Genomic DNA, 22,177 nt, shown 5'->3' with positions numbered 1-22,177 from the left:
GAGGAGCTGTCTCAGTCTGTTCCTTGGTGGTAAATGGGTGGAGGAGCTTGTCTCTCCCTTTGGGCCCCAGCGGGGAGAACGCTCATTACCCCAGAGCAGCGGATCTGGTGTTGCCTGGTCCCCGCCCTGGGTGAAATCCTGCCTGGAGTGTGAGTGGAGATGAGGTTCAGAGTAGAAACCTGTTACTTCCAAGCTAAAAAGTGACCTCCAGCATCACTGCCTAGTTGGGGGGGAGGGAGGGGGAACTCCTTCTCTTAGCCTAGGAAGGTCCTTTTCTCTGAAAACTCCTGTCCAATCACTCCCTCAGTTTACTTACACACTCACGTGATTCACTTGGCCCCTGATGGAGAGGAAGGGTGAGGCTGGCTGCCTGGAGGAGTTGGATGCCTGATTCCCATTAATTTCTGTCTTGGGTAGTGGGGGCCAGATGAGTACCCTAGTATCAGAGTGCTGGTCCACCTTTATTGTCCTCATCCGCACAAAGCCCTGTGGGGCAGAGTTGAGCTTTTATCCCCATTGTACAGATGGGAAACTGAGGCACACAGACCTGCCCGAGGTCACACGGGGTCTGTGGCAGAGCAGAGAATTGGCCCCGGGTCTCGCCGATCTCAGGCTAGGCCCTAACATCCTTCCTCTCCAGTTAACTTCTCATGGGAGTTGGGGAGCTACAGCTGAGGTGGCTTTGAGAATTCCACTTGATCGGCTTGGCTTAGATCATGTGACCCCTCCTTGGCCAGTAGCAAAGCTGCAGTGGCACTAGTGGAAGTGGCTGTTTGACATCAGTGCATTGTTTGCGCTTTGTCCCATGCCCCTTGGAAGCGTTTCTGGGTAGAGCAACACTGGCCTCTTCCAGTGCAGGGCGCTGGCCGTCCCACAATGCCGGGGGAGCTGCATGTTGGGAACACCACCTGCTGTGACCTCTGTGGAGGAGATCCACCTGCCTGGCAGGACAAGGGGCAGAAGGCTTGTTGCCTCCATGAAGAACCGAACCAAACAGCTGCTGATGGAAGAGAAGCCTAGAGCTGCCATCGCAAGGTGGGTGGGGAATAGGACAGAGAGTCTTCTGGGGACCTGCCACTGCTCAGAGCAGGTGAAAGAAGGGGCATAGGGGCTGGGCAGGGAGAAAGGAAGGTGATCAAGCCTATCCTGATGTGTGTTGCCTGTCCTATGCCAAGTATAAAGGAGCAAGAAAATATGCCCCATAGGTGGGGGGGGGGGGGCGGAAGGAGGAGACCAGATAAATGTCAGATCCGTTCCCTGCCCTAAATCCTGAGGCTTCTCCTCTTTAACTCCTGGGGCCTAGAGCCCCAGTCTGAGAGCCAGGATCCTGAAATGGAGCGAAGGAACTAGGCAGTGTTCAGGCCTATGTTCAGCTAAGTGGACTGAGGCTGACAATCCCCGCCTCCGACTGCCATCTGTCGGTTGTGCCCAGAGACCCCGATCAGCATCGGGGTCCCATTGTCCTACAAACCCAGAGGTAGAAACAATCCCTGCCCCTGGGCAGTCTGTGCCTTTGGGCACTGCTGTGGCTTAGGGTCCCATTAAAACCTGCTGGGCCCTATCACTTTCTGGGCTGGAGAAGCTTCTGTCTGGGACTGGGCCGCACGCATCTGTGACCTCGGGCTTCTCTTCCCAGTCTCCCCGGCTATGGTTCTGGAAGGGGAACGCTCGCAGCAGAGTGCTCTAGGAATTGACGCACACTCTTCCCGTCTAGCCAGTAGGGAGACCCAGCTAACCTCCTTCCCCGGCTCCTGCGCTGTTGCTGAGTGAGAGTCCTGCCCCAGGATAGAGGAAACTGCAGGGATCGCAACATGTTAGGAGCAAAGGTCAGATGCTTCTGATTGTAAGCGGTTACCGGCTGGAGCTGTCAAGTCTCTGCCGCTTCTTAGGGCACCTCTGTGTTTGGCCTTGGATGTGCTGCCTGGTGCAGCATGGAGCTGTTACCTGTCATGATCTTTCCCTGCAGGACTCAGTGGAGCAGCTGTTAGATTCCCTCCCTTAGCTAAAGGAAGCAGGGCAGAGTCAGTGATTCATTGCAGGAGTGCGTGCGGGGCACCTCCCTGGGACCCACGTAGCATCCTGCATGCAGGGAAGCTGATCAGCGAGAGCAGTGGTGTCTGGGAGAGGCCTGTCCTGTCCCATGCCCTCCCTTGGGAAGGGATGTTCTGCACTGCTGCAGGTTTAGGGCCCCTGACTGCCAGCCGCAGGCTGCCTTAACTAGAACTGGTGCTTTTGCCCAGCACCTGCGCTAGCCTTGGCAACGAGTGCCTGTCCACTAACCCTAAAATTAGATTGAAGAGACGCACTATGGGCTGTGGCAGGGATGGGACTCAAAGCCCAGGCTGGCATTTTTAAAAGGGGGCGGGGGAGGGGGGGAGAGACTTAGTCCTGGTTGTGCAAGAAACACTGACCATGGGAACTGAGTGTGCAGGAGCCTGACCTGCTAGTGCAGAGTGGGGACCTGCCCTGTTCAGCTACAGGGGGTGCGACCTGCCCGTCTAGCTCCCCATGCCCAACCACACATCGTACCAGCAGAGACCTGTGTGGCAGGTGGGGAAAAGTGCAGCCGGCCCAGCCCACCTCCCCAAGATCTGGCAGCAACTGTGATGCGAGTACTGCGGGGGTGTCCCCTTTCTGTCTCTTGGGAGTTGCTGGGGTCCCTTTGCCATTCCTGGGGTGGGGGGGGAGAGAGAGAGGTATGGTCCCTGCCACTCAGGGAGGGGGTCGCTCTGCCACTGTCACTGCAAGGGGAGGGAGAGCTGGGGAGCAGCCTTGGGGGCTGGGGGATGTTACATTATGTCTAAGCCCTCTGCTTCCCTTAATCTGACCCTTGCTAACTCTGGATGCCCTCTCACAATGTGCTCTGGCTCCTGGCAGCTGTATCAGTGCGCCCTGCCTCATAGTGAATAGCCCTTGCTCCCCGTCTGTGGGCACCGTATGGCTCCTGGGATCAGCTCCCTCTCACACACGCATGGGGCTGCCTCACACCTAGGGCTGGGCCGACATCTCAGGCATGGTGTCCTGCTCTCCAGCCCTGCGCTGTCCTGCCCCTGTGCAGGCCACAGTGGAGTCCTGTAGAGAGCTGTCCTCGGGTTGCCTGCCTGGCTTGTTCCCCCTGCAGCAGCTCCCTCTGCCGTGAGTGCAGTCATGAGCCCTAACATGCTTTGGCTCTGGGCCCCACGAGCCTCCCTCCGCGCTCGAGAGCCTCGGAATATGGCCTGGCTAACAGGGAGCAGGCTGGGCCCCGAGGAAGGGGCTGGCCGCAGCGGTAAGGGGCCTGAGCCAGCCCCTCTGGGAAAGGCAGTTTCAAAGCTCCAGCCGAGGGCCGGGAGGAGGGGCACCGCTCCCAAGCCTAGACATCTGCAGCCCTCGTCCTGCCTCCCATTGTCAGTGGGATTCCGCTGGCTGCCTGATTCCTTCACACTGGCCCTTGTGTCCCCCCATGCAGGTGGGAGCCTGGCCCCTTTATTGAACTGCCCTGCCCTCTGGACAAGGCCTGGCCTGGCCGGATCAATGCGGCCTTCCGTTGCTCGGCAGTTTCTAAGTGACCATCTCCTCCCCCCACGCAGCCCGCCTCTCTCCAGCTAGGGCAAAGGGACAGCTGGGCCATCAGCTCATGGTTTTGTGACAGGCCTTGCTCAGCCTCTCGCAGCAGCAGGCGAGATTTACGGGGCTGGCCTGCTGACCTGGGCCCTGTGGCCAGGGAGCACAGCTTCAGGAGCGAGAGCTGTGATCAGGGAGCCCCCGCGCTCAGCCTGGGCTGAAGCACAAAGCGTGAGAAGAAGCCAAAATGCAGAAATACAGTGGATGGGTCGTTTGTCTTCAGATTGATTGGGAAATGCCTACGGTCCGTCTTAAGACGCACAGACCTGAGGGATCCAAGCCACGCTGCAGGCCAGCGCCCTTAGGCTCCTATGGCTACACCTCCCCTCGTCCATCCTCAGGCTGGAGAGGAAAGGGCCGGAGGGCGCCAGGCCAGGCCTGGCTGTAGCAGATTGAGGGCGGAGGCCCTAGCCGCAGAGCTTGCGGCTCGCACCCTGCGATAGAATTCAAGGGCTGAACCAGAGTTGCCCTGGAGGAAAATGGCTCTTCCTCATTCCACCCTGACTGTTCTCAGGTTATAAAGTGACCTGTCATCTTGCCATTCCCTCCAGTGCTGGACCCAGCTCCCAATCTGCACCCCTCCCTTGTAACTTCCTCACCTGTCTCTCCCGCACCTTTTACAGACAAGTCTCTTTCTCCCACTGCTGCTGGATTTCTGGATAGTCCTTTGCATTCAGAGCACGTTTCATTCTCCAGGCTCTGTCCTGTGGGTGAGGGGAACACAACCCCCCTGCCCTTTGTAGCTGGGGAAGCTGAGGCAGAGTGCTGTGCTCACACCCTCGGGGCCACCCTGCAGTCCATGGTATCTGTGTATTCACTGTGCAGTAGCTTGTCAGCATTGTGGTGTGCTGGGTGCTCCCCAGGGAGGCAGCCTGGGCTCCCCTTTATCTGAAAGGACATGGACACCTAGACTTGAGCCTTTGGTCTTGGCCCATACTCTGAGACTGGCCTAGCTCACAGAGCCCGGTAATATTCCACCCCACGTGCCGGGATTTCTCAGCACACTTTAGAAAGGTGGGGGAGGGAATATCTTTTATTGGACCAACTTCTGGTGGTGAGAGAGACAAGCTTTGGAGTTTACACAGAGCTCTTCTTCGGGTCACGTATAAGCTCAAAAGCTTGCGTCTCTCACCAACAGACATTGATCCAATAAAAGACATTCCCTCGCCCATCTTGTCTCTCCAGTATCCTGGGACTGACCTAGCTACAGCAGCTCTGCATCCATCCATGCCATTTGTTGCTACTGAGGATGTCTCCAACTGAGCAGTCACCTGTCTCATCTCCCTGTGCCAGGAGTGAGTGGTCTGGGTTCCCTGCTGCTGTTTTCTGGGAGGTTATTCTAGTTTCTGAGGCAGGAAAGCTGTTTCAGTCATGAGGAGACAACCATTTAAAACTCATTTCCCAGTCAGCACGCTTATTGCACCGAGCTGCAGGATCCACATGCTTGTTAGAGGGCTGGCTGGAGCCCTGGCACATGGGAAGACATTCCTTTATGCATCACAAGGGATCCCACCTCTGCAATCCCCTTCTGCAGATCCTGCCCATTTCCATGATGTGTTGAAGTGATCCAGCGTTAAATCCCCTAGAGGAACGGATGTTTTCTCCTTGTTCTAAAGGTGAGTAGAAGCTTCCCAGGCTGGACCTGTAGGACCTAGAAGCCCTAACTTCTGGCAGTCCTCTGACTGCAGCTGTGTCCTTCCAATCCCAAAAGGTGAATGGAGAAACGCTTGTAGGCCCTGAGACCTGAATTCCAGGTTTTGTTTTCTCCTTCGCCGGCTGATACCATCAGAAGTGCCCAGAGCAGAGGAAGGAGTGCAGCTGCCGGCTTCGGGGGTGTCAGTAACTGCTCATCTTCCAGGACACTGGCAGCTGCTCCGCTCCTGGCAGTAAAGCTCCAAAGGGACATCCGCCACTCTGAACTCTAATGATCTGCCTGGCTGGGTGGCCACGGAGCCCTGATTAAAAAACCCCAGGCCCTGACCTGCTTTGCCCTGGGCTCCCCTGAGAAGCTTGAAGTAACCCACCCACAAGAGCTCTGGAATCAGGGCTCCTGGGTAATACAGCACCAAGCAGGGAAGTTGTGATGCTTTCAAGCAGCAGCGCGGTGGGTTAGGTCAAGCTGAGGTCTGGGTTGGGATTGTGCTGAGCCTTGAAATGGGTTAGAGGAGGGATCAGTTAGCTTAGGATGGAATAGGTCTGGTCTGGATCCTGGGGGCAGTGAGAGCAGTAATGGGGGAAGCCCATTAAGATTATAACAGGCTTCAAAAAAGAACTAGTTAAGTTCATGGAGGATAAGTCCATCAATAGCTATTAGCCAGGATGGACAGGGATGGATCGTGTCCCTAGCCTCTGTTTGCCAGAGGCTGGGAATGAGCAACAGGGGATGGATCACTTGATGATTCCCTGTTCTGTTCCTTCCCTCTGGGGTACCTGGCATTGGTCATTGTCGGGAGACAGGAGACTGGGCTGGATGGACCTTGGGTCTGACCCAGGCTGGCCGTTCTGATGTTCCTAAGCCTGCTGAAAGACCCCAAGCAGCCCTATTGCCTGAGCAGGGATGAGAGTCAGACCTGGCCTGCACTAGGGATTCCTGCTCTTGGAGACCAGGCGCTGGGATGGCTGCAGCAGTGCAACCCCCTCCTATAGACAAGAAAGGCCGGGATTTGTGCCAGTGGTGGGAATGGGCAAGCTGCTCTCATGTAAACCAGGGCTGACAGCGGCTTTGCCTGGGGGATTGCAGCAAGGCCCAAGACTGGAATGGGCGAGCCCCTGTGTGCCCGAGGCCTGTGTAGGTGGGACACTGATTGACCCATATCCTCTGTGAAGTCGCCCATCCAGCCATTAATTTCTCGCTGGTTTCAGATTCCCTTCCTCGGGGAAAAGCTCAGTCAGCCAGCACTAGCCTCTCTAGCATGGGGTCTTCTGCTGCCCAGGGGCAAAAGAAAGGAGCACGAGAGGGTTTTCCGATGGACACCCCACTCCGAGTGGAGACAGAGAAGCCTCATTGTACAGGGCTAGCTAAGAGCAAGAGCCAGCGCGCTGGATCGATGGCACGCACAGCATCTCCCCTGCTGGCGTAGAGACTGCCCTTCAGTGCAGGAGCTCTTGGAGTATCCCCACGTCTCTCCCCATGCCCAGTGCCAGAATAAATAGAAGCGTTTGCTGGCTTGGCAGCTCCTCCACAAAAGCCGTATTGAACTATTATTCCCTCCATCGGCTGCGAGCACTAAAAGTGGCGCCTCGCATTCTGCCATCTAATGACCCTTCGCCGTCTCCTACAGATGTTTTCTATGACTTACAGCTACTTTTCCAACAGCCTTGTCCGCAAAAACAAGAGAGGCCACTTTAATTCCAATTAAATACCTCCAGCTAAGCAAACAGTGTGCAGCAGGGAATGGGCAGAGCCCAGCCTGCGAGCCCAGCCCACAGAGTCACTGAGTCTAGACTCCAGATGTGATTTCACCAGCCTCCAGTGTCCCATGGAAAAATGACACTCAGCGAGCATAGGAGCAGTCATAAACAGCCCAGGAGATGGGAGAGAAGCGTTGACTGTCAGGCACGGATCGCACAGCCTGTGGAGGCAGCTGGGAGGATGAACCCTGGCACTAATGCCCTGGCAGGCCAACCCTACTGCACCCAGATGCCCAGGCTGCAGACTCACTGGCAGCACCAGGATGGGAGCCAGTAGAGGCCTCCCAAGTGTGAGGGTGAAGCCTGGCCCTCGTGTGTTTCTGGGGTGTGGCTCCTACTGTGTGAGGTTCAGTGGTGAAAGGCTGGCACTTGTGCACTAGGGTATGTAACCTATGGTACTCAGGAGCCAGGAGTGTGAATCCTGGTGCCAAGTCAGTCAGTGTTTGGATCCTCCTGCATTTTTGTACTGCCTGCTGCCCTGCCAAAACATGGCCTGATTTCTGCCTCCAGCAGCCTAGTGGGGCCCAAACGTCAGACAGGGCGTATGTGGTTCTGGATTTTGTCATGTCTCACCCCTCTGTGTGTTGCATTAAATGCCAGAGTGCCTCCAGGCATGCTGCTAAATACTGGCTCCTCTGGGGTGCCGGAGCTAGATCCCAACATGCCTTATGGCGCTGGGTGGAACCCTGCTTCCCCAGGCCCAACTGGAGCCCTCTGAATAGGCTTTTTGATCGGATCCCCACTCCCGTCTTGTCCCCAGGACACAGAGGTGAACTTCTTTCAGTGTTTCCACATTGCTGGTCCCAACCAGCGCTAGGAAGTGCGGAAACAACTAAACGTGGGGAGGAAAAAGAGACGAAAAAAAACCTGCCAATTCAGACTTTGCTCCCATCAGTTTTCTCATCCCTATCCCTGCCCCCACCCCAATTTCCTTTGGAGCTCACGAGGTTAACCCTCTGAATGTATCCGATGAAGTGAGCTGTAGCTCACAAAAGCTCATGCTCAAATAAATGGGTTAGTCTCTAAGGTGCCACAAGTCCCCCTTTTCTTTTTGAGGTTAACCCTAGCGCCTTTCCACTCAGCTGCTCTGGGCACGGGTTCCATCTGCACATTAATCCCTTATGGTGAACAGCCCAGAGAGGTTAAGGCTTTAATTTGGACCTTTCCCCAGTCGTTAGAAATGTTCTCTGAGTAGAAGGGTCAGGGCACTTCATTAGAAGTGGAGGTAGAAGGGAATTAGAACTCCCTCTGCATTCTCCAGTCAATCATCTGCTCTCCAGCCCGCTCTAATTCCCACATGAGCAGCTGGCACTGTGCTTGAGAGTTTGGATCAGTAACATGGAAGTGAATGTCCAAGGAAGATAGGAAGCTGGTGTCACTAAGGGGCAGAGTTAAGGTTGTTTGGGTGATTTTAACTGTGTACTTCCAGACTGTCAAATGGTGGGATTTATTTTCAATTTAACCTTCACTCTGATATTCCTGCTTTCTCCAAGTTTTCTGCCCCCTATGCTGGCAGTGTAAGTTTTCTTTTTGTTTGGCGTAAACATGTGACTAAGATGTACTTCAGCCTGAACTCCAGACAAGCCAGGGCGAGGCGTGCTCTGCAGGGCTCCAAGAACGAGGAACCAGCAGGTCTCCTGGGAGCTTAGGATCTCCATCTGCGTCGCCTCCTTTTGCTCCCCCAAGCTCCAGAAATCAATTCCCAGACCTCTGGGCTTGCTGCAGAGTGCAGGAAGTTTGCAGGAACTGTAAGTCCTGTACATTCTGCAAATGCATTGTATACAGTGAGCCTGGGCCCTAGACTTTAAATCACGATGCTGACAAATCTCGCTCTTGGCACGAGGGATGATCTGCAGGAGCAGGGAAGCTCACAGAGGAGCCTGCACCATAGCAGGGCCCAGTAGGCTGGGAAGCCTGTAAGAACATCATTCCACCAGGCACTTGCAGAAGTCCTGGATTCCAGGGTTCTCTGTTCCTTGAGCCCCGAGCCTTTCCCCTCTCTCCACCTCCGGGATCAAAGCCGCTCTGTCCTTGGGGGTGGGGGGCCAGGGGGAGATGCTACCACATGTTGCTTCTGTGTGTGTAAAATCCCACAACCTTCTCCGGCTGGTGGGGTGTCTGGGGCGTGAAGACGGACACCTGCACAGCTGTGCCTGAAGGCTCCTTTACTTGCCCACTGCCCTGCTTCTGCTGCTGCCTGTTTCCCTTGCAGGGGGGCTGCGGACAGGTCTCCTGCATGGGGCATTGGCTTGACAGTTCTGGCCTGGGCACCAGTTTCAGTCGTGGTGGAGCCCCCTGGGGTGGAGGGAGAGGTCTCAGTTTGCCAGGGCCAGGCTGGCAGAGGGATTCCAAGGGGGGCCGGATGGCTTGAGTTGAATTTGTTCAGCTGGGAGCCAGCACAGAAAGTTGGGCACTGAGCGGCCATGCACGGCCGAGCTGTTCCAGGCTGCGGGGCTCTGCCAGCCCGGGATGCAGGGGAAGAGCGAGGCACTGTAATCAAGTGGCTCCAGCATAGGGCGTGGGAGTCAGTGGAGACTCTTTCTAGTGTGAATGAATGTGGACACGGTGTCTCCCACCAGACCCCTCATTACAGCAGGTAACACAGGCAGGTTTGTACTGATCCCGTGCTCTGGCCTGTTGGAGGCTGGGAGCACTGAGGTGGAGCCTTTCCCTGTTCTTGGGGATGCTGTCGCACTGTTACCTCCCTTGTCCTCGTTTTCCTGTCCCTTTCCTGGATGCTGTCTGCACACAGAGCCGGAACAAAGCCAGCCTTATGTTCCCTGCTCAGCAGATACCCACGCCAGCTCCTTGGAGCGAGGCCTGCGTGCTAGCCAACCTCCCCCCCCCCTCCGGGCAGCTAGCCTGACGAGTGAGTTCGAGGTGTCTTGGCCCTGGAATTAGGAGCGGAAGGATTGGCCGGGGGGACTTGCCTTCGCCCTTGGAGCAGAGCGAGGCCCTGGCCTGGAACAGATAAGAGATGGGGATGCAGACCGGGGGAGGGGCAGGGCATTTAAGAAGGAAGCAGAAAGGTCGCGGGAAGATCCCCGTGCTCTTGCTGCGTGTGCCAGCATGAGCTGCAGCCCGAGGCGCTGTGTGCGCGCTTCTCTCTGCCTGCCCCTGGTGTGCTCACCAGCAAAACAGCTCTGCACCTGGGCTTGTTAGTTGTTACAATAACACAGCTTCCCAGGCTGGGTCGCTCTTCCCCCCAAGCCGGCTCCACTCTGTCTGGGCAGCTGCTGAGACCACCTTCCTTCTCTCCGTGGGGTCCCTCCAGATGGGAAAGCCGTCTTCCAGCGGAGGAAATGTGCGCCACTCCTGCAGGAAATCTCCGTTTGTCTTTCAGAATCTGCAGGAATGTTTCCAGGGCCGTGTTTGGAGCAGGGCATGGTGGACAGGAATACATGGCCCCTTAGTCCATCTCCTGCACCGGGGCTGCACGCATCCCACCCCCAGCTCCCTCCACCCTCATGCTCTGCAAGGAGCCTTTCAAGGCATGGTCAGTAACTCTCTGCAATTCCTCTGGGCTGGACTGGAACCGTGAGTTGGTCCACGTAGGGGACGCTGGCCCAGGGGGCCGTACCACAATGTAATTCTGCGGGTGCCAGCCCTGCTCCCTCTAATGAAAACTCCCTGCACCAGTGCAAAGTGGGCCTTGCATTGGTGTGAATTACCCCCCCACACCCACACCTTACAGCAACCGCGGGCATCTGCGCCGGTGTGGCTACAGTGGTGCAAAAATCTCCGTGTACATAGGACCTAATGAGGCTTTTTCAGCTCAGCTCCTTTGCCCTCGCTCTGGCCTCTCTGTGGCTTGGACTCCCCAGAGCCAGACCCCCGCAGAACTCTCACCCAGGGTGGGCTCGGGACCAGAACGTGAGTTTCACAGCAGGTCCCATCTCTCCAATGGACTAAACCAACGGCACGACCCCAAGCAGCCCTGGGGACTGGAGAGGGGGAAGGACCCTGAGCTCAAAGCTGCCACGTTGCCCAGTGTCTGCAGCTGGGATGTTTTGCCCGGGTGGTTGTGTTGCAGCCCTGCTCAGGGTCCCGGCGGGAACTCACGCGCTCCCGCCTGCCTATGCTCCTTGGAGTTATAACTTTGGACTTAAATTACGTGGTTGAGCTGGGAGCAGCCAGCGTCCTTAGACCCTGTGAGAAGCAGGGCCCTGCATTAGAGCTGGTAGCTCCTGCCCCCACTTTGCATGACTGTAGTGCCTACCATCCAAGCCTCTCCAAGTGCTTTACCCATATTAACGGAAGGTCCCCCAGTCCTGCCTCTCAGCAGAGTGTTAACACCTGCCTGGTTCCCACGAGCACCACAGAGCATGGGCAGCTGAAGGGACCTGGCCAGGGTTTCACAGGGAGCCAGTAACTGGAGCAGGAACAGAACCCAGGGATCCTGATTCCCAGGCCCTGCTGTAGCTATTAGACAGCACATCCTCTGGTTTCCTCTCCAGGGCAGCTGCATCTCTAGAGGAACCACCTTCCGCATCCTGTCACTGGATCAATCGGGGCTGTTGCCTCAGGCCCATCAAGTTATAAGATTGTGACAAATCAGATGGGGGGCGGGTGTGTGACCTAGTGCTTGGAGCCTGCAGGGTTGTGAGAATTGGTCTTTGAGAAGGGCTGTTTCACAACCCCCCAGCACCAGCTGGCCTGAGTACCTCAGAGAGGTACTTTGGAGGGTGTTCTGCTGTCACCTAGCATTGGCCCAGTGCAGGCCTGTACCACGCTGGGCATAAGCTGCCTGCTGCCCCCGGCCCGCGTCTGCACTAGCATCCCCGCTGCTGGTACCCCAAGTGGGAATGCAATGGGAGGAGAACTTCCATGGGAAGGCGAGAACAGACCCGGCGTTTGTCTCCTGGGGAGGGCGGCTGGGCTGGCTCAGGAGCAGACGTGCTGGTGGCAGTGATCTGGGGGGAAAGTGAGTGACCTCCATGTCTGCTTGCGGGGGTGGGAGGGGATTCCAGGGCTGTTCATTACAAACCAGTTTCCATCCATTAGTTATCTGGTGGGAGCACCAAGGAGCCCCTGCTATGGCCCAGGACCCCATGTGCTAGGTGCTGTACAAACACAGAACAGCCAGTCCTGCCCCACAGAGCTGGCAGCCTGGGATTGCTCCGGTCTGACACATCCGCACCAACATGACCCCGAAGCCCCAGTTGGCCCTGACGATCTCTGTGACACGAAGAGCCTCCCTCTAGTAAACAGCTGCTGCGGGGGTTGCCGCGGTCCGAGCCCAGAGTTAATAACACCAGGGCCCGTCTCTCTTCTCCAGCTGTCCCTCATCCCATTGGCTCCGGAGCTTCCCCTGGGGTTGCTGATTCCCAGCCAAGCTGGGGTGCTTGACTGCAGCAGGGGACTGGTGCTGGGGCCCGCCCTGCTCGCGCCGCTTTGGGGAGTGATGGATGGCGGCTACCCGCGCCCTGGTGCAGCTCCCGATTTCAGCGGAGAAAGGAAACAGGCGCGAACAGCCACAGCCTGACTTGACTGCCTGCATGAGGAGGGGCAGGAAGCTGGGATAAATCCCAGGAAGGGGCGCTTGGCTCCAGCTGGTCTGGGCTGAAGCGGATGGAGCCAGGGGAGGGGAAGAGACCAGGAGGGGGAGGGAATAGAGAGTTTCTCAGGCAGCTCCCAGGCCTTGTCCTTGCTACAGCTGTGCAGTTAGTGAGCTAATGGGCAAAGGGAGCCAGTGCTGGGTCACATCTGCCTTGGCGCCTCTTGTTTCACCCTCTGTGATGGGGCTACATTTTCTCCCACCTGGCAGCAGAGGTGGCCTCAGAACCTTAGAAGCCCCTGGGAAGCCCCCTTCTCCGGGGAGCACCTGACAGGCTGGCAAGCAGGCTGTGTGACGCACCCACCACCCAGCTCCCACCTCCAGCTGCTCTTGGCAGGTGTGTGAGCAAAGGCTGCTGGGAAACCGGCCTGCCAGGAGCATGGAGCGGAGCCAGGAGTCCTGGTGCAAGAGTTCGGGGAGGGGGGGTCAGTACTGAAGGGTGTGCATGAGTCAGGGTGTAATGGAGCAATTCCATCTGATCATACAATACTGACCCCGTCTTTCATGATTACGGGCCCAATCCTGCTCCCCTTGAAGACTCTCGGACAGCAGGATCAGGCCCTAGCTGTTTTGTTCAGATGCTGCCCCGGCCTGTGTCTGTCCCCACGGATTGTCACTGTCCTCTAGCACAGCCACCTGCCAGTCGTACACGCCGGGCAGTTGAAGCCATTGCACTGGAGGGCAGATTTCGGACGCCGAGCCAGTGCTCCAGTTCGGTTCATTACTGACATTATGTCCCGAAGCAGTTGGTTGCCTCCTAACTCCAGTGCAGAGGAGCCAGCGGCAGGGACACGGACCCTGATAAATAGCCTACATCCCAGCCCATTGGCTCCTGTCCAGGACACACACTGATGCTAAAGTTTGGTGCCTTTTAATGCTTTGGGTAGATTTGTTCCATTGTATTCAGTCGATGTTCATGAAGCCTCTAGCCCTACTTGTTCTTTGCTGTCGTAGGTAGTCAGCTATTTTGTCAGTCCTTCATGTAATATTGTGATAGTCAGGGCTAGAGTTTTGTGCATTTTCGGGTGTGTCTCAGAGAAGGTGAGAGCTGAGGGACTGGGCTTGAATTGGGCAGATATTTTCAGGTGATGGATAAAACCTTTGTCTGTTGGTGCTGCTTTTAATTGTCTGTGGTGACGTTATCTGCATTGGTGGAACACTGGCTGCGAGGGGGAGGTCTCAGCTTGGAAATACCTTGAGTTCCTGAGACCACAGTTTGAATCCATGGCCGAGCAGATAATGCAAGTCCTGTGTGATTTGCACAGTGGGTGTCTTTGGGACAACACTTACAAAAAAGGTCCTGCCCGCTCGCTTGGGTGTTAAATCTCCAGTGACCTGTCCCAGGAAACCAGGGTTTTGTCTTTGTCTCTTGCTGCCCACCCCCGCCCCCTCTTCTGTGCACTGTGCTGTGATACCCCAGTCAGCTGCATCCTCCACCCCAGAGGTGTGTGCATGCTAGCAGGGCTGTGTATACAGAACAGGGGAAGAGTGTGTTGGTGAAAACTGTATAGCGATGTAAACCATCATTAGCGTTGCTTTGTAGACGGGGCCATGGCCTGGGACTTCTCTGCAGGGGGTTTTAGGAGTACAAAGTTTTGTTCTTTTTGTGTAGGTGTCTGCCGTGAATATCGCTGTGTCACCGCATCTGTATGTCTGTACGTGTGTGTGGGTGTGTGTCACCGTGTCTGGCAACGTGTCAGTATCCACAGGTGTGTGTGTGTGTGGGTGTCTCACCGCACATCAGTACACACAACAGCGTGTCTTGCCATGAGTCGGGGTGTGCACGTGCGTGTGTGGAGGAATATGTCATGCCTGGGATTTTTTAATGGTTAGCGTAACTCTCCCCCAAACCAATGCCATGTGGCCTTCCGACTTCGCCCACCCCCAGCTCAGTGATTCACGGCTCCTCCAGATGAACCGCACAGAGCGTCAGATGGAAGCAGCACGAAGCCCTGGACACAGACACGCTCTGTGCATTCGCTCAGCACAGAGGCCCTGAGCCAAACAGGGTTTTGGCTGAGCCTGAGCCCATCTGCCCACACGCTCACCAAACCTGCCCATGCGGGCCCTGCTCTCCTCTGTGCCAGGGTAAATCAGGAGTAGCCCCCCATGCAGGGGAAGGAGGAGCAAGGAACAGCATTTCCCTCTGCTGGGCTCCCCCTCCCCCGTATCCCAGCCCTAATCTCCTCAAGAGAAAGGAGCGGTGGAGGCTCTGGCCTCTCCTGGAGCTCACAAAGGCAGGGCTGCTTCCCCAGCCCTTTCCCAGCTTTGTCATGCTAAGAGAGCCAGTGGAGAGAGACAAACGTGGCCATCTGCATGTGAAGGAGCTGCACATCTGAGCAAAATAAAGTGCCATCTGGAGCAAAGCTGGTTACCGGGCACCTCCTCCCCTCCCACCTTCTCCCAGCCCTGGCTGAGCAAGGGGCATGAAGGGCAGGGGGTCAGGGCAGGCGAGGAAAAGAGCAACAACAAGGACTGGAGGAAATTGGACTCTGCCTGTTGTGGGCCAACCGCGGGAGGAGTTACACCAGGATGACTCTGGGCCCAAGCCCCAGCTAAATGCCCACCAGAGCCTGTGCCCTACGCGAGGTGCTGGAAAGGCCCTGTTGGCTGTGAACGATCCCTGGGCTGCCTGGCCGGGGTGGGCCTGTGCAGAGTGCCAGGAGAAGGGAGATCCTGTCAGCACCGCCCACACCCTCCCTACCCTTCTAGCCCCCAGGTCACTGCCCCCCTTCGCTGTTGGCAGCGATGGATGGGAATTGTTTGTTCCTGGTGTAAGGGACGGCAGCGGCCAGTATAAACATGAGCAGTGCTTGGCCCTCTCCCTGCCAGGAGTACACCCTGGCTGCACGGACAGCTCCGTGACCACGTGCCCTGACCACAGGCCACCCTCTTCGCATGCCTCCCCCGGGCCAGGCAGCAGGAATCGCCCAGGAAGGCAGTGAGCCTCCAGGGCCCAGGGATTCACTCTGATTGCTTTGATCTTGCAGTAACTCCGTCCCAGCTCTGAGTCCACCGATCCAGCACCCGGAATCCAGGCCACTGCTCTGATGGGCGTGAAGCCACTGGCGGAAGCAATTTCACTGCAGAGCCCCAGAGGCCCTCGACCGCCTGGCTGCTGTTTGCACAGAACAGTCAGCAGAAATTTGCCTCCACATCCAGTAAGTGTGCCCCGTCTGCAGGATTGCCGTGCCTGGGCAGTTAATCCGCACGGACTGCAGGGAGCCAGCCTGGAGTGCAGTGGCGGAGTTGTACAGGCCGAGCTCCCAGTGTAGACAGTGGGAGAGCTGCTCCTGTCGACACCGCTACGGCTTCTGGGGGAGGTGGATTAACCATGCCGGCGGGAGAAGCTGTCCTGTTGCACCGGCACAGCGCTGTTAGTGTAGACAAGCCCTAGCCGTGGGGTGAGCGCTGGTGGGCTCCGGGATTTTCCAGTGCCTGCGGAGAATGGGGGCTGAGGAATAATCGGGAGTGACCGTGCAGATTCCACTCTGTCTGCAATAAATGCAAGTGGATCGGGGTAAATCCGTTGGGGCAGCGGCACTGTGTGCGTGGCCTTGGGGTTCTGTGTTGGCTGCAGTCATGGCACCAGGCCTTTGCAGGTCGGAGTCCAGTAGGAACAAATGTTTGTGTGGACTGTTCCCACCTGGCGCCCCAGCGAAGGCTGCCATGCTCCCCCCCACACACACCCCGTGATATAAAGGGTCTAAAGTGCCTGCCCACAGAAGCAGTAACATAAGTGAGGGACCACAAGCTGCCAGAATGGGGCTCCAGATTTCCATCGTGGCAAAGCCAAGGGGATTCTCAGCCAGGGATTTGATTTGGCCCATTGTAGAGACAGGGGCCCAGCAGCAGAATTTGGATCTAGATCCTGGAGCAGATTCTGAGCTCCCAGAACCAAGGGGGTAGGATGTGCTGGGTTTTAACCTGAGCGAGTCTCTCATTTCAAAGGCAGCCACGTGCAAGTACATTAATGCTTTAACTGCGGTGCCACGTGTGACAGCCCGGGTCATCTCCCCTGTGCTGATGTGGAGAGGAGGAGCTGGCTGGGGATGGACCGAACTCCAGGAACAGCCCTGCCTTGTGTGGTCTCATCAGAAACCTTGTTTTGAAGAGCGCAAGTGAATAGCCTATAGTCTGCAGCGCCTTTGATATCCACGGCTGCTGGGCAACCTTTGCTCTGCTCAAAGAAGCTGTGATCTGCCAGCAATCCTCAGCTTAGCTCTGAGCGAGTGCCATATGGACAGGGATGGTGTTACTGGCCTCCTCTCCTGTTTCCCAGAATTCACATGGTAATGAAGCTATTCGTCTTGCACTCTGACACAGTCCGAGGCTGTCCAAGATGCTGTGCAGGGACCCTGCCGTCCTGGAGCCTTTCACGCCGCAGCCGGAGCACATTGTCAATGGCCTTCAAACCACCTGTTTGATTTTCCCACCGCAAGGCATAATGGAGAGAAAAGCAGTTCATGAAACCTCCTCTTCCTCCGTACCACCTTGGATTCTTTCACTCCCTGGCCTCTGGGCTTCCCGGCTGTCTGTTGCAAATGCCCTTTGGCTCGTCCGTTCAGCGGCTCTCTGGAGCTCCCCTTTCCTCCCTCTCTGATTCCTTCCCTCCCCTGACGCCGAGAGGTGATGGGCTCCGGGAAGGAGGTTTATGTGCACCTGGGACTGGGGCTGTCCCTGGAAGTAGCTTCACAACACTCACCTCTCCAGCCTCCCACACACGTCCGCTGTACCCCCACCCCCACTGCTGCACTCACCTCCCTGGGGAGGGGCTGGGCTACGTCACTCTCACCGGGGAGTTCGGTGGTGCCCATACTAATTCCCCGACATGGAGGCAGGTGGCAGCTTGGGGCCTTGGGTGCGTGTTTGTTTAATGAGCTGCTTTCAGTCTCTGGGGAGACCGGGCAGCAGGAACTGCCCTGCCTGCCTGGGGGAGCGCATGGGGTGTGGCCTGGCTGGAGAAGATGCACGGGGAACTCTGGGCCCCAGCCCAGCCAAGGAGTGGGGGGCTGGTGACAGAGCAGATCCCTGGGAATGTGGCTCTGGTGAGGGGCTGCAGCCCCTGGCCCGGGTGCTGGGACCCTCCAACCATAGAGCAGCTGCAGCCAGGGAAGCCACGTTTCCAGTGGCCTGTCAACAGGACTCTGCCCTGTGGCCCCCCCCTTGAGCCCTTAACCTCTCTCCTGGGCTACCAGCAAAGGGAACCAGCCGGGGGGGCTTGTGCCGCAGCCCCTAGGACCCAGAGCTGAGCCCAGCCAGCTCATGTCACAGATCCCACTGAGCCAGCAGGTTTTCATCCCATGTGAAAAACGAAGCAGGGTCACTCGCTGCACAGACCCCCAAAGGCACCTTACAGCAGCACTGGGTAACCCCCAGCCAACATGGGGGAAGTCAAGCTCCTGATTAGTTCCTTTGTGTGTCGAGTGGGTGGCCTGGAAAAGGTTGAGGTTGTCAGGGCAGCGCCGTATCTGGGACACGGGGCCAGGCCCCTGGGTGGCACAGCAAAGGCTGCTCTTTCATTTTTTTCCATTAGATGTTCACCCTTTCCAAGTTTAGAACAATCATGACCTCTGGGCTGGCCACTTCCCTGCAGTTCATGGTTGGTCAGGTCACAGGCTGCCCTGCTTTCCCCCAGGCCCTTGGCTCGTTCAGAGTTTGGGTGGAGAGCTGCACAATGCAGAAGGCCCATGCAGTTGCAAGTTTCATGCACGATCACGGGACTGCGTGCACCGGTTACGTGCCCAGGTAGGCTGGGAATTTGGCCCTAGGATTGGAAGTGCCCTCCCATCCAGCCAGCACTGCAGTCCAAGTCTTCTGCTCTTCCCTTCCCTCCCACAGCTCTGTGCCTAGAGACAGTGGCTCATGTGTCAAATCAAGGCATGGTCAGGGTGAGGGGGGGTAGTTCTAGGTGTTTTTCCCTGGGGTATCCATGCATGGGTTCCTTATGTGGCATCTAGGCAGCCCCCCTGCCCCACCATTCACTCTGTGGTAGAATCTGTTGCTTGGCATCTTCTCCCAAGCTCAGATTCCCCCCCCCCCCCCCCGCGACATGTCCATGCCAGGGGAAATGCAGCTGGATTCCCACTGGCAATCCCCTTCCAGTTACCACGATGAGCTAGCACTGTGGGAGCCGGATGGATCGTCACGTCATGCCACTGACTTCAGTGGGCTCCCACCAGTGACGAGGTTGGCCCTCCACTGTGCGAGCATTTGTGAATGGAACCCCACGGTGACCCCAGGAGGTAAGCCAGTTTTATTATCCCTTTGTAACAGATGGGGAAACCGAGGCACAGGGTGGTGCAGTGATTTGCCCCAAGGCCATCAAGCGAATGTGCATCAGAGCTGCGTTGTTCCTGGTTCCCCGTCTGGGGCTCGCTTCTCCTGCTTGTGTCTCTCAGGTCTATGGAGCACTGGGTGGAGGGGTGTGAGCTGGCCAGGAGGATTTCAGCCCCTCGTGTGCTGTGACCAAACTATAGGCCCTTGGGGAGCTCGTGAGCATCAGCCAAGTGGGCTTCTGGGGGCAGTACAGGGAGGTGAGCTGGGTTTGGGCCAGGCCAATTATTCCTAGTAGGGAACTGGCTACGACTTAACCCTTTGGCCCTAGAGTCCTGAGCTTTGACATGAGGCTAATATGTGCCATGAGCCTGGCTACAGAACTAAGCAGGGCTGGAGGGACAGTGTGCGGAGTCAGGCCCTTTGGCATTGTTCCTCCGTCCTGGCTGCACGGCCCGCCCTGCTCCCCGAGCCGCGCTCAGGCAGTGAAAGGCATTCCTGCACACAATGCCCTGCTCCTCAATAGCCCCTCACTTGCCATTGGTGGTGGGCTGCTGGGGCTGCTGCTGGCAGATGGGGGCTAATTAGCTGCTTTGAGGGCCTGTGTGGGAACAGGGCACCCACAAGGCGTGCATCTGGGCCGTGTGAATGGAGGGGCCGCCCTGCCGGCAGTACCCGCCCTGGGAATCCGGGGGTGTGAGCGAGGGAGAGAAGACAGACAGCTGAAAGGAGCCACAGCCGGGCTCGGCTGGAGGCTGCAGCAGATGGGTTTGGTGTGCTGTGCCGTGTGGGGCAGGCCTGGCCGGAGCTGCTAGGGTTCAGCAAGAGACTTTGCAGCAGGACAATAGCCAGGGTCCCTGCATCCTCCCCAGCCAGCCCAGCCCAGCCCAGGAGCTGTGCACACCCAGCCAGGAGTAGGGGGATTTCCCCAGCCCTGCTTGCAAACAGCCTGTGCAGCACTGCCTAGGGCAGGGGTGGGCAAACTTTTTGGCCCGAGGGCCACATTGGGGTTGCGAAACTGTACGGAGGGCCGGGTAGAGAAGGCTGTTCCTCCCCAAACAGCCTGGCCCCCTCCCCCTATCCGCCCTTCCTACTTCCCGCCCCCCTCAGAACCCCCAACCCATCCAACCCCCCTGCTCCTTGTCCCCTGACTGCCCCCCATGACCTCTATCCACACCCCCACCCCTTGACAGGCTCCCCAGGACCCCACCCCCATCCAACCCCCCGCTCTCTGTCCCCTGACTGCCCCCCAAGATCTCCTACTCCTTATCCAACCCCCGCTCCCCCCCCTTTACCATGCTCACAGCCCCGCTGCCCAGCCAGAGCCCGCCACACCACCTGCGCTGCCCAGCAGGAGCGAGGGCCAGAGCGCTAGGGTGTGGCTATCTGAGGCTGCGGGCAAGGAGGAACAGCATGGGAGGGGCTGGGGGCTAATCTCCCCGGCCGGGAGCTCAGGGGCCGGGTAGGACGGTCCCACGGGCTGGATGTGGCCCACGGGCTGTAATTTGCCCACCTCTGGCCTAGGGGGTATTTTCTGTTCCTTTGCTGCTTCTGCACAGTAAGAGAGACTGAGAAGGGAGGGTGGGGTGGGATATAGGGACCTAGGTAGTTTGGCCAGCTGGCTAATCCAGATTCACTAACAAGCCATCAAGACACTCCAGGGGGCTGGGCTGGACTGGGCGGCCCAGGCTTGAATGAGGGACTTGCCCAGCTCAGTGGCAGGAGCCCAGGCACCAGGTACTTCATTGCATTTGGAAGGGGCCCAAAGGGACCATGCTTGGTGCTTGGGAGATGCAGAACGCACTGCTGCAGCCAAGCTGAGAGACGGCTGGGCACAGCTGCTCCAGGACCGAGACGGTGCTGTTGTGTGGGTGGGTGGAATTGTGCCTGTTCCCTGCCACCGTTGCCCCTGAGTGTGTCCTCCATCCCAGCCCCAGGTCAGGGCTGGCCTGAGACAACAGGGCCCAACTGCAAGACTGTGAAAACTACATCCACTTTAGTCTCCACTTCCAACCAGGGGCTTCCACACACCCTGGGAGCCAGGGGGTGAGTTAAAGCTAAATGGGAGCCTGTCTCTGCCAACCATCCTCCCCCATGGACCCTGCCCCCTCCCCACACTCTGCCCTGCTCAGATGTATTTCTGCTTTTCTCCCCATCTGAGTCCTTGACCTGCCGCCCAAGTGAGGCAGCCCACCCTGGCGGGCACCTGGCAGGCAGCAATCGGCCGGGCAGTGCCCTGCTGCTGTGACCCACAGCTCCTGCCCCCTGCCCTGCCCCACCTCTACAGCAGGTGCCTGGGACCGGCCTTGCAGGGAATCCAGGCTGGAGGCAGCCCTTCTGCAGGGCTGGGTAAACCCGGCTGCAAAGGAAACGCCTGCACACTTTCTCCCCCCCCACCCCCAGCTCTCAGACACGCTGCTGGTTTTCCCACAGGCCCTGTGGAGTGGGGAGGGCGCAACACCACACACACACACCCCCGGCCTGCTCTGCTGCCCTTCACTTGCACACCTGCTCCGGGCCGGCCGATCCCTATCAGCCAGTGGGCCGGAGATGAGAGGAGGCCGCGGCACGCACAGCTGTCACGGGCTGTAGGCTGTGCTAGGAAGCCATCGGGGAGGCAGCCCGGGGGAGAGGAGCCAGGGCACCTTTCAGTTGTGAGAGCAGCCAGATTAATCCCAAACCTCCTGTGTCCAGATGTCCCTGCACGGGGCGGCCGGGAGAAGAAAGGGGAGATGGATTTAGTGCGCTCAGTAATTAGCCCTTAAGTACCTTTTTGTCCCTTCCCAAACTGAGCTCTGCAGAGTTGAGTCATTTTAAACCAGATCATTTTCTGGCTCAGTGAGCAGAGCCTTTCTGGAGGGAGGCGGCGGGCTGGGCCAGGCTGCTCGCATCCCGTCAGCGCCTCTCACCAGCAAACCCTGTGTGTATGGACCAGGGGGCTTGGTGCTCACAGCGGTGTGTGCAGGAAATGGGCCGGGCAGGATGAGAGAGCCATGCCAAGGAATGGCTGTCTCTGGTGTGAGGCACGGGGACGTGTGCAAAGCCATGCGAGTGAAATACAAGGGGGTGCAAAGGTGGGTGTGTGGTTCTGAGGCACAGTGACGTGTGCGTGGGAGGTGGTGCAGAGGTACGCACATCCTGAGCTGTGTCTGGGGGGGCCAGGTACATGGTGGGCTGGGGAGGTGGGCACCCCCTGATTACAGCCCATATGGACACCAGAGCCCCAGCGAGTGCCCAGCTGTGCTCCGGGGCACCTGCTCACGGAGGGCTGGGGGAAGCACTCCGGGCTGCTGGGGCCATTGCTCAGACCGTTATTGTGTTCGATGGGAC

The 22,177-nt window shown here is 57.7% G+C and overlaps 1 long non-coding RNA gene across 1 annotated transcript; it reads left to right on the top strand.

Moving 5' to 3' along the window:
* Nucleotides 1-4,993: 4,993 nt before the first annotated feature.
* Nucleotides 4,994-20,403, top strand: LOC140896906 (uncharacterized). The gene is made up of 3 exons (XR_012154634.2): nt 4,994-5,219; nt 15,562-15,732; nt 16,523-20,403. It is a non-coding gene; the product is annotated as an uncharacterized LOC140896906 (long non-coding RNA).
* The last annotated feature ends 1,774 nt before the right edge of the window (nt 20,404-22,177 follow it).

The sequence above is a fragment of the Lepidochelys kempii genome, chromosome 13, assembly GCF_965140285.1.
Source record: "Lepidochelys kempii isolate rLepKem1 chromosome 13, rLepKem1.hap1, whole genome shotgun sequence".
Taxonomy (NCBI): Eukaryota; Metazoa; Chordata; order Testudines; family Cheloniidae; genus Lepidochelys; species Lepidochelys kempii.
The sequence above is the reverse complement of the archived record's forward strand: the minus strand, read 5'-3'. Positions and strand labels throughout refer to the sequence as shown.